This window comes from Octodon degus, unplaced genomic scaffold, assembly GCF_000260255.1.
Source record: "Octodon degus isolate 3935 unplaced genomic scaffold, OctDeg1.0 scaffold00074, whole genome shotgun sequence".
Lineage (NCBI taxonomy): Eukaryota > Metazoa > Chordata > Mammalia > Rodentia > Octodontidae > Octodon > Octodon degus.
Genome location: NW_004524650.1, coordinates 10,553,413 through 10,564,890, shown reverse-complemented (window position 1 = coordinate 10,564,890; position 11,478 = coordinate 10,553,413). Strand labels below are relative to the sequence as shown.

The 11,478-nt window shown below is 40.7% G+C and overlaps 1 pseudogene; it reads right to left on the bottom strand.

Moving 5' to 3' along the window:
* Nucleotides 1–1,125: 1,125 nt before the first annotated feature.
* Nucleotides 1,126–2,550, bottom strand: LOC101560234 (annotated as a pseudogene).
* Nucleotides 2,551–11,478: the final 8,928 nt, after the last annotated feature.

The following is an 11,478-nucleotide window of genomic DNA, read 5'->3' as shown; positions in this document are numbered from 1 at the left end:
TATCTCTCTCATATGCAGAAGCTTAAAAATTGATGCCAAAGTAAAAAGTAGAAAAGTAATTACTATAGGCTAGGGAGGAAAAGAAGGAAGGCAGCTAAACTGAGGTTGCCTAAAAAGTACTAAGACGTATGTGGATGTGATAAAAACATACATTTAATGTCTGATTATTTAAATGTGTATTACAGTAAAAGATGCATTGCCATCAGCCCCCTCCCCATGATTCCTTTCACTTTGACACACAGATCCCATAATTGGTGCCATTTTCTGAAACACTTCTGGACATCTTCTTTGCTGGACACCTTTGGTTGTGCTGTCATGGCTGCTTCCTTCTCCTGAATCCATCAGAACTTGTACTTTCCATGGTCATTTCAACTGGGAATGAGCTAGGGAACCAATCTGATGAATATGGAAGATGAGGACCTGCTTTCCTGTAGGATGACACTCAGCAGCAGAATTTACTGTATCTGTAATACATCTCATAAAGACACTCAGGAAAGATGATTCTAGAAATGTTTCAGGGTGTGGCAAGAATGATGGGATAAGGTGTTTAAAGCAAGAGAAAAATATCTTATAGGCAGTTGATAACAATTGTCACTTATTATAATAATTTTTTTAATTTTTACTTTATCATATATTTTGTATATTTTGTGAACCCCAAAAGAGGGGCTCAAGGGGCTGGGGAGTTGGCTTAGTGGAATAAGTGCTTTCCTGTCAAGTGCAAGGGCCTCAGTTCAATCCCTGGTTCTGCAAGAAAAAAAAAAAAAAAAAAAGAGGGGCTCAAATAAAGACTCTAAATATAAAGCATGAATAAGAGGATAAAAAAGTCCTACTGGATCATCACACATTGTATATACATGTATTGAAATATAACACTATACCCTACAAGTATGTACAATTTTTGTATATAAAAAAAAAATAAAATTTTTTTCCAGGTGGCAAAAACAGGCTTTATTTTGGAAAAGACAATTGAATTGGGTTTTGGTGAAGGGCACAGGCAAGAAGGGGTACTTACCTGAGGCTAAGCTGAGCCTCAGGTAAGTCTCTTGTTTCCAGCGCTCCCTTGTATAGCTGTCTCCCCACGCACCATAGGAGAGGTGCGGGCTGGGAGAGGCTGCTGTGGCCCATTCACTTGGGCAGGACATCAGAGGTGTCAGAAACCAGCTTCCCATCGCAGGTCTCTATCTTCTTCACAACCACAGCAGGCTTGGTGCGGGTGAAGCTAGGGATTTGGAGGCTCCCAAAGCCAGGGCTTGTGAGGCCCCCATAGGGTGAGCTCACCATTCCTGAATAGCCACTGGTGGTCTTCATGTGGATGCTCAAGTTCTGCATCCCAGCCTCCAGCCTGCTCTCCTCGCCCTCCAACAGCTTGCGGTAGGTGGCGATCTCAATGTCCAGGGCCAGCCTGACGTTCATGAGTTCCTGGTACTCACGCAGCTGCAGAGCTATGTCCTGCTTGGCCTTCTGCAGGGCAGCCTGCAGCTGGGCCAGCTCGGCATTGTGAGTCCAGGGCCACCCTTAATGGCCGTCTCCCCATGCTTCTCGGCATCAGCGATAGCAGCTCCCGGGATGTTCTCTGGCCTTTGAGGGCCTCAATCTCTGCCTGCAGATGACTGATGCTGTGGTTCATCTCAGAGATCTCGGACATTGTGCAGCGGAGGTCATCCCCGTGCTTCCCAGCCAGAGTCTGCAACTCTTCATACTTGATCTGGTACATGCTCTTAGCCTCAGCCTGGCTGCGGTTGGCGATCTCCTCATACTTGACCTCGGCGATGATGCCGTTCAGGTCCAGGGAGAGGCTGTTGTCCATGGACAGCACCACGGGTGTGTCCAAGATCTGAGACTGCAGCTCAGGTATCTCCTCTTCATACAGCTGCCTGAGGAAGTTGATCTCGTCAGTCAGCCCTTCCAGGTGTGACTCGAGCTCCATCTTCTTCATGTAAGCTTCATCCACGTTCTTCTTGATGAGGACAAATTCACTTTCCATCTCTGTATGCTTGATCTCATCTTCATATTTATTCTTGAAGTCTTCCACCAGCCCCTGCATGTTGCCAAGTTCTGCCTCCAGCTTCATTTTCTCCTGACTCAGTGAGTCCAGCTGCCACCGGAGGTTGTTGATGTAGCTTATGATCATGTTGTCCATGTTATTCTGGGATGTCTTCTGCTGCTGCAGGCGGCTCTACTTGGTCTCCAGTATCTTATCTGCTGTTCCAGAAACTGAACCTGCAGATGAAGGAGGTGAACTTGTTGAGATTCTTGATCTGCTCCTTCTCCTATACTCACGGCCTGGATGCTGGGGTCCACCTCCAGGTTCAGGGGGCTCAGCAGGCTCTGGTTCACCTGAACAGCTGTGATGCTCCCCACACCACCAGCCCCACCATAGCCACCCAACCCCAGGTTGCCCCAGAAGCTGCTGCTGCTGCTGTCCATTCAGGAGAAGCCAGAGGAACTGATGCAGGAAGCAGGCCCGCCAGTGTAGGAGAGGCGGCTGCAGGCCTGGGGACCAGAGGTGGACACCTTGTAGGATTTCTAGGTCACCCTTATGGACATGGTGGTGGCTAGAATGGAGCCAGGCGAACTGAAGATGGAGACTAGAGAAGGAGCCTGGCAGCCGCTTCTGGACAGTTGAAAAAATAAATAAAAATAAAGTTTTACTGGAACATGGCCACAATTACTGTTTTTCACCGCTTCCACACTTAAATGGCGAACTGAGTTGCAACAGAGACTACATGGCTCCCAACCCTTCTTAAAAGTACTATTAGGCACTTTTCTGAAACCGCTAAACCTGCCCTAACATGCTGGTTGTCAAAAGTTTAGCAGTAGAAGCTCTTTGAATAAAATCCTACAAGAAAGCCTAGCAAATAAGACATCCAAAACTGATGTTTTACTAACACAATTAATTGTATAAAATAAACTGTATAACATTGACCTAATAGGAAATCAGTCAATGAGAATAACCAGTAGTTTAAAGCACAACTAGAAAAATAAAATGTCAGCGGATGGTTGTGGCCATGCTTTTTTGTTGTTGTTGGGAGTTTATGTGCATGTGCATTTTGTTTTGGTTGTGGAAAATTGATTCACACAGCTAAGTGGTTGCACATAGCAACAGTATTTTAAGCTCCTTTGAATGTTCTGGCTACTACAATGAAAAGATGATAGATGTTTTATTCCATGAAGCTGTACAACTTAACCCTGCAGACCAAGTTTACACATTGTTGATCTGTAAGGTTTTAAAATTCAGCATCTAGCACTTTTGATATGTGTGCTTTTTATTACTGTTTTTAAACTGATTTTTTTGAACTCAAAGAGAACTTTTAGCTTGCCATGATGGGTAATTATAAGCAAAGTGAATAAAACTGTCTGCCAAGTGTTCCTTCTTACTTCTTCTGGAAAATTTTTCCCCAAACTTCAAGCACGTTCTCTAATATCGCATATTTCCTGATGATACCTTCCAGCACACTGATTGACCCAAACCAAGCTGACCATACCTCCTTCCCAGGATTCCTTCCTGAAGAATAAGAGTGGAGATGATTCACTTCCTCTTGGAAGTTGAAGTGGAGAGATAGGAAGCCTGGTTATTTCCCTAGATAGTAGTTCTCGGTCCTGTAGAAGTAACCCATGGGAAAGAATGAAACTGAAGCACACTCCGCCCAAAAAGCAAAGGGAAGTGGACTGTAGTCCATGTTTCTTGTTGTCTCTGAGACCCACTTATAATCTTTCTGCTCATGGTTTGCTTACAAAAACCAATAAATTCCCATCCTTTTGTCCATGGTAGTTTAAAGAGTTTTTGTTGAGTATCTGAACTGACATACATACAAGATTAAAAGTTTTAGTTGTAAATGTTTGAGTGAACACAGAAGAATCCAAATAGCAGCAGATGCCTGTCACTCTGACCACTCACTGTAGGAGCCATTCTGGGCAATCTTCCTTGTCCTTGTAAGCTCTCATGACATATAGAATCAAGTTCTATCTGGAATCTGAAATAACAACAATAGCTTATACTTTTATACATCCACCAGGAGACATTTTAAACAACTTATCTAGAATAGTGTACCTTATTTTCACGTAACATCATTAAACAGTTGCAACTATTAGCTCTATTTTATAGATGAGAAATCAAATCAGATCAGTCGAGGAACTTACACAATTTTCAATGCATAAATAAAAGTACAGACTGCAGCTCTCTGCAGTTCTAAGTTTTCGCTCTAAACCTGCCCTCCAATTTGCTCAGAAAATCCAGTGTCAATGCTTTCCAAGTCATTGTTGCCTCTCAGCTATGCCCATGCAATCAACTTCGCCCACAGTGGCAAGAACCAGCGGAAGCTAACTGGCAGTGATGGCAGTTGAGGAAGGGTCCAATTCCTAGAAAGAAAGGAGTACAGTGCTAATGTCCAGTCTCCACTAAACAATTTTAATGATGCAATTGAAAGCATCTACCCCACAGTGTCCATGCTGATGTATTTTCAGTGTTATGTGGGTCTTGCTCCTCACTGCCTCCTGGCTGTATAGTTTTCCATTTGGATCTAAAAGATACTCCAAGAACCAGCCAAATAGCTCAGCAGATTAAAGCGCCTACAAGCAGGCATAGAGGTCAGGGGTTCAATCCCTAGGCCTGCTGTGCCAGTCTTGCCCCTGGGGCACACTGAGATGGCAACTGAGACTGAGCATGGTGGCGTGTCCCTGTAATCCCAGCTCTTGGAAGGCTATAAGCAGGTAGATCACTATGAGTCCAATCTAGTAGCGAGATCCTGAACACCCTGTAGAACATTCCCTAAAAATATAAAAGATACTCCATATCTTTTTTAAATTTTTTTTACTATTTACATCAGTCAGCAATTAATAACCTTTGTTCTTATTTATTTTTTATTTATTTATTTTTTTTATTTTATTATTTTTTTTTTTTGGTGGAACCAGGGATTGAACTCAGGACTCTGAGCTTGCCAGGCAGGCACTTATTCTACTGAGCTATCTCCCGGGTCCCAATAATCTTTGGTTTTAAATCCAAGTCAATTGCAACTAAATATCTATTACTTATAATTAAGAAACTTAAATTACAAATACATTGCAAACATAGCTCTTCCAGGAAAACAAACTTAAGGAAAAGTGACTTTTTCATTACTTTTCACATTTTCAAAGTGCTTCAACAGTGATTTACCACTTTTCTTCCATACACATTTTGGAAGATCTTAAGTTCCATATTGCAAACTTGGTCCTTAACCTTTGTGCCATGGAAGGACAGAGGTACAGAGAAATACAGAAAATGACTGAAAAAGTCAAGGCTCCACCCAAAGGGACTCGTGAAATGTCAGCTCCAATAGCTCAAGCTATTCATTCTCAGGGCTTCCCAGTAGGGTGGTGGCAGAACAAATGGAAGGGGAGGGGCAGGTCTGAGTATATCCTCGAGATGAGCCTGGCAGAACTTAGTGCCTGAATGGATATAGGAGAGGATATAATGAAAGTTGACAAGGTCCACTTGCATGTTTCTTGCTTTGCTGAATGATGCTAATTCCAACATCAAAGACAGATTAAAGAAGTGAGAGCTACCTTAGAGAAAGATAATGAATTCCAGTTGGTTTTGTTGCATCTGAGCAGCTAGGAGATATCTAAATATTATCCAGGGGCCTGGGATATAGCTCAGCAGTACAGCACCAGCCTGGCAAACACAAGGTTGTAAGTTTGAGTCCCAGTACAAAAAAACCCCAGAACTTTAATTATTATCCAAATAGAAGTTGGAAATAGTTATAGAATAATCACAGATTTAACATAGACTAGAAATGTAGAATTAGACATGAAAACTATATATTATCTATATGCATGTAGAATATGAATATTTAGATTTTAATAACTGAAATCATAAAAATAAGGACCATCTACAGAAAGTATGAAGCATAAGAAAGGCAGCAAAAAAAATTAAGTGTAGAGAAATATGTCAGTCTTAGACAAAAACAAATAAAGAGGATTTCACGAAAGAAATGCAGAAAAAAATGATGAGAGGTCAAAGGCAAAAAAACCAATGTGCAATATTCAAAATCCAGAGGTGTGCAGCGCTTCAAAACTGAGAACCTGGGCTGCAGAGATGGCTCAGTGGTCTAAAGCACCTACTTGAAACAAGCTTGGCAAAACACAGGGACTGCGGTTCGATCTCCCAGCACCACATGCCAGCCAGCCCCGCCTCCTGGTGGGCTGAGCTGGCCACACACACACAATAAATAAAATGTAATAAATAAAAATAAATAAATAATTTAAAAACTGAGAACCTGATCAACTATATAAAATTCAGCAGAAAAATCTATAAGAAAAAGACTTAACATCTTCAGATTTTGGAAGTAGAATGTACCCACAAAATGCATAATGCAGACATTCCTGGGAATGCTGGCCTAGAAAAGGTCTCATGTACAAAACATATTTAGGGACTTAGAATTTAAACGTGAATGACAATATGACAGCATTGAAAAACACGTGTGTTCTGATTGCCCACGTTTCAAGTAACTGAGCTCTGATTCTGGAAGGGAAAGAGACAAGTCTTTACATATTCTTGGTAGGTGCTTAAGCCCTTGGAATATGATTCTTCACACAGCTAAAGGAATTATAAATGATCTATTCTTGAAAACACACACACACACACACACACACACACACAGTCTCTCTCTCTCTTCTGTTTTTATTACATTTTTAAATAAGACTTTAAAATGCTAACTTATCAGAAATACACTAGAGGAAAAAGAAACTGCATGATGTAACCCCCTACTAATGAGGCACTAATGCATAATTATCATAATACACGTACTTCTCTCCACAGACGAATATTTATAAACACTAAAATAGTTCAGTTTGCAGTGAAGTCTTATGTACAGATTGTTTTTCTCTTGTGGCTTGTCCTTTTTTCTTATTGTGGTAATATTTAATGAATTTCCAGGCTCTGCTCATTCTCTGAAAATACTGAATGAACTTGTATACATAATATGTGCTGCCTTCAATAAGTACATAGAGATGAGATATTAAGCAACATTAAAGATACCACTACCAGTACAAAAAATCAGCTATCTCCATTTTAAATGCTAAGAGTTGAACTAAAACACAGTATGTTAAAACAAATCTGGTTGAATTAAGTAATTGTAGCAGATGACGTTTAAGGAGGTTATATGGAAAAACAAACCAAAAAAAAAATGAAATTAAACATGCATAAAATTTGAGGTGGCCAACTAAACTGCATCATTTTCTTTTTCTGATCTCTGAACCAATGGAAAAGGAGTATAGCCTCCCAAAAGGCAGTCCATGTTGAAAGATATAGCTCAGGTATTAACAATGGGTGGAGCAAAACTCATGCACTCCGTCCCACACAGAGCTGAATGCAGGGCTACCTGGCCAGCAGGTAGACCAAGTGCTGAAGGAAGCTATTCTCCAAAGACTGTATTTCCCATTGCACGAATACTATCATTGTTCATTCAGTTTCTGCTACAGCAAATGTATATAGAAAAGCAGATTGAAATGTATGCTTCTTGTAAGCAGTTGTACGCACACAGAGTGATAGGAAGTGGCGAGGCTTCACACACCTCATTCCATGAAACTGAGAAGACTGCACAGGAAGGGACTCCCACCCCTGCTCCTAAAAACTCTGGTTATTAACTGATTTCAGTAAAGTTTGCTTTGCTTATCATCAACTGCAAAATGATAAACTAGACTTTATTTCTCTTTGGTTTATTTGTTAAGACAAAGATCATAATTGATTCTACAGATTTGTATTCAATATGTATGTACCAATTTACTGGTAGAGATAGGACTTTCAAAGGAAATCATTCCCTGAATTAAGATCTAGGTGGCTACAGAAGATTAACTTTGAGAAAAAAAATTTCCCAAATTATATTCAGCATTGTACAAATACTTCTGTTCAACAATTGCTTCTTGAACCCAATACTATTATGGACTACTGAACTCTTTTAAAATATTTTGCTGAGTTTACACACCTATAATATTTAAATGATGGAACTTAACAAAAAAAGGGTATGCAGATGAATGTCCATTTTGTATCTGTGTATTCAAAGTGGTTATGATAGATATATAGTTACATTCTCTTAATGAATAGAGGGAATTGTTCTAATGGTGTTTGTAAACAGGATATCAAGTCCGCATCTTGTACAGCAATTAACCACTAGGAAGAATGTATGCAATGTGTTAATTATTGACACTGTCCTACCAATTTGGTTTGAAACTGTCTCATTGCTATTTGTTTCTCAATAAAATTATGGAGAAAAAAGAAGAAAAAAAAAGATTAAAAAAAAAACAATTGCTTCTTGAGAGTTAACTATAATCCAAAGACTGGATTACAACATGGAAACACAAAGATTAACAATGAGAAATTCTTAATTTTTACAAAGTGACTCTGCTTTTATGGTTGGATATGGGTTCAGCATGCCCCTTCTCCCCAGGGTTCAAGTGTTGAAACTTATTCCCCACTATGAATTATTAAGAGAGTGAAAACTTAACCCATTTACAGTGTTTTGGCCCATTTACAGGGCCAAAGGGAAGTGATCAGGATTGGATAATGTCATTAGGCTGGAGCCCCTATGGCTGAGTACTGGTGGAGAGAAGGCAGAAGAGACGGTGTCTCTTGCTATGCAATGCCCTGCATCACCTTGAAATTCATCCAGCAGGAAGATTATCATCTGATGAAGGCTCTTGGAACTCAGGAACTATAAGCTACATACGATTTTTCTTTATAAAGTCATGCAGTCTGAAGTATTTTATTATAGTGACACAAAACAGACTAATACAACTTCTATGAAAAAGTTCGCTTAAAGAAATAATGCTTCCAGTGGATTAAAGCACCTGCTTAGGTAAATGCAGGGGTTGGAGTTCAGTCCCTGGTATGCCACGCCAGCCCTGTCCCTGGGGTGTGCTGAGATGGCAATTGAGACTGGGCTTGGTGGTGCACGCCTATAATCCCAGTGCTTGGGAGGCTGAACACAGGAGAATCACTATAAGTCTGGTCTGTGTAGTGGACCCTGTAGACTCTGTACTAAATACAAAAAAGAAAAAAGAAATAATGCTGCCACTGCACCCACAAAACATACACATTTGCAGAAGGCAGCTGAGCCCCAGGCAGCTATGGGGCCCTGGTGAGCACGGCCCAGACTGCCCAAGATCCCAAGAGCCTTACAGAGCATGGGCCTGCCCTAATCATAGTGGGAGCATTCCTGTGCTGCAGCTCACTCTCCTCTCTCCATCATGGAAGCCATGCTGAAACCCAGACAATGGGAGCTTTGGTGAACCTTCCCCATCGCACACCCACTGTCACAAGAGCCTCTCTTCATGTGCCCCATCCCGCTATCATGGCTGCTGAGCCCAGAGGAACATTGGGAGCTTCAAAAATATTAAAACAAAGAAGCAAAAGGCAAACTCAAAAACTCCAACCTACCCAGAACAAGTCCAGGAGACAAGGACAGAGAACCTGGAAGTCACACATCTGAAATTTCTGAAATGACAGCAACTGGAATAAAGAAACAACTCCATCAGGACATAGAAGAAATCAGATCAGAAATAATCTCTTAGGAAAAAAATAAAAACAATCACAAGAGAATTTCTCAGTGCATCTAAAGAAGACATAAAAAATAGAAAAGTATAAAAAAGATGGAAACATTGAATAAACAATACAATAAAGAATTAGAATGCAAGAAACAGATTCAAACAGATATTCAGAAAATTAAGAATTCCATGGCAAGCTGGCAAAACCTCTTGAACAAAACTGAAGATAGGCTTTCAGACTTTGAAGAGCTCTTTGAAGTTAGTGACCACAAAAGAAAAGACCGCTTAAAATAACAAGCAACCAGAAATAATGATTCCAACAGATGCAAAATGATTGAAAGATGAGCAACATGAGACTGACTGGTGTCAATGAAAAAGAAGGAGTCAATGCAAATGACATAAAAAGACTATTTGCAGAAGGAATAGCAGAAAACTTCCCAAGCATGGAAAAGTATCTGACAGAGTTAAATCAGGCATATAAAACTCCAATTAGCATCAATCAAAATAAATCTACATCAGAGCCGGAGAGATGACTCAGTGGAATAAGCACTTCTCTGGCAAGCGCAAGGGCCTGAGTTCAATCCCCGGTTCCGCCACAAAAAATAAATAAATAAATAAAAATGAAAAATAAATCTACATCCAGACATAGACTAATCAAAGCCCCAGAAATGTAGCACGAGAGCAACATATTAAAAGCTGTTAAGAAAGGAAACAGATCACATATAAAGGAAAGCCCATCAGAATGATGTATTTCTCAACACAAACCATCCAGCTGAGAAGAGCATGAAGTGAAGTATTTCAGTTCCTGAAAGAAAACAACTTCCACCCCAGACTAATGTATCCTGCAAGACAATCTATCAAATTTAATGGAGAGATAATTCCATGACAAAAAAAAAGTAAGAAATTCATACTCTTTCTTTGTAAAGAGTATAGAAAGAGATCAAAATGACCACAACTTCAAGAACAACACAGAAAGCAGAGCAAGCAAATAAACAGAAGGAGGAAGTAAGTAGGAAACCTACAGAAAAAAGAAACATGACAAAGATAAGGTAACACATATCAGTTATAATCATCAATTGTCTCAATTATTTTTTACTTATTCCTGGGGCAAAATACCCAATATCCAAAATTAAGGAAGGAAAGGTTTATTTAGCTCATAGGTAGTGGAAGTTTTAGTCCATACTCAGCTGGCTCCAAGGCAGAAGGCAGAAACTCCTGGCAGCAAAATACTACAAAGTGTAGAGGAGGAGCAGCAGCTGAAGCATCTATCAAGCCTCTCTCTCTTCCTTCCATGCTGACTGCAGAGACCGGAGCTTCTCCAAGGAAGTGGCAGTGGCTACTGTGAAGATCTGAGTTCCTCTAAGGTGGTGCAGCTGCCTCAGTCAAGCTCCTCCAGAGATGATTCACTCTGGCGTGAGCCTTCCCTGCCCTAGGGTGGTGCCCGCATCTCCCAGGGCATAAAACATCCAAGCCCATCCAGCCAAGCTTCCAACATCTCCAGTTGACACAATGTATCAATCACATCAATGTAAATGGCCTCAATTGACCAATCAAAAGAAGCCTACTGCCAAAGTGGATCAAGAAACAAAATCAAACAATATGCTGCATACAACAAACACATTTAAGGACTGGCCTGATAGTTCAGCGGACTAAAGCTCCTGCTTAGGCAGAGCGCAGTGGCCAGGGTTTAATCCCTCCCATACTGTGCTGGCCCTGCCCATGGGGCACAGCCAGATGGAGATTGAGACTGGCTGTGGTGTCCAGGCTGAAAACAGGAGAATCGCTATGTGTCTGATCTACATAGTGAGACCCTGTACACCTAATGGACCCTGTCCTAAATACAGAATAGAGAAAGAGAAAAAAGAAGAAAGAAAGGAAGGAAGGAAGGAAGGAAGGAAGGAAGGAAGGAAGGAAGGAAGAAAGAAAGAAAGAAAGAAAGAAAGAAAGAAAGAAAGAAAG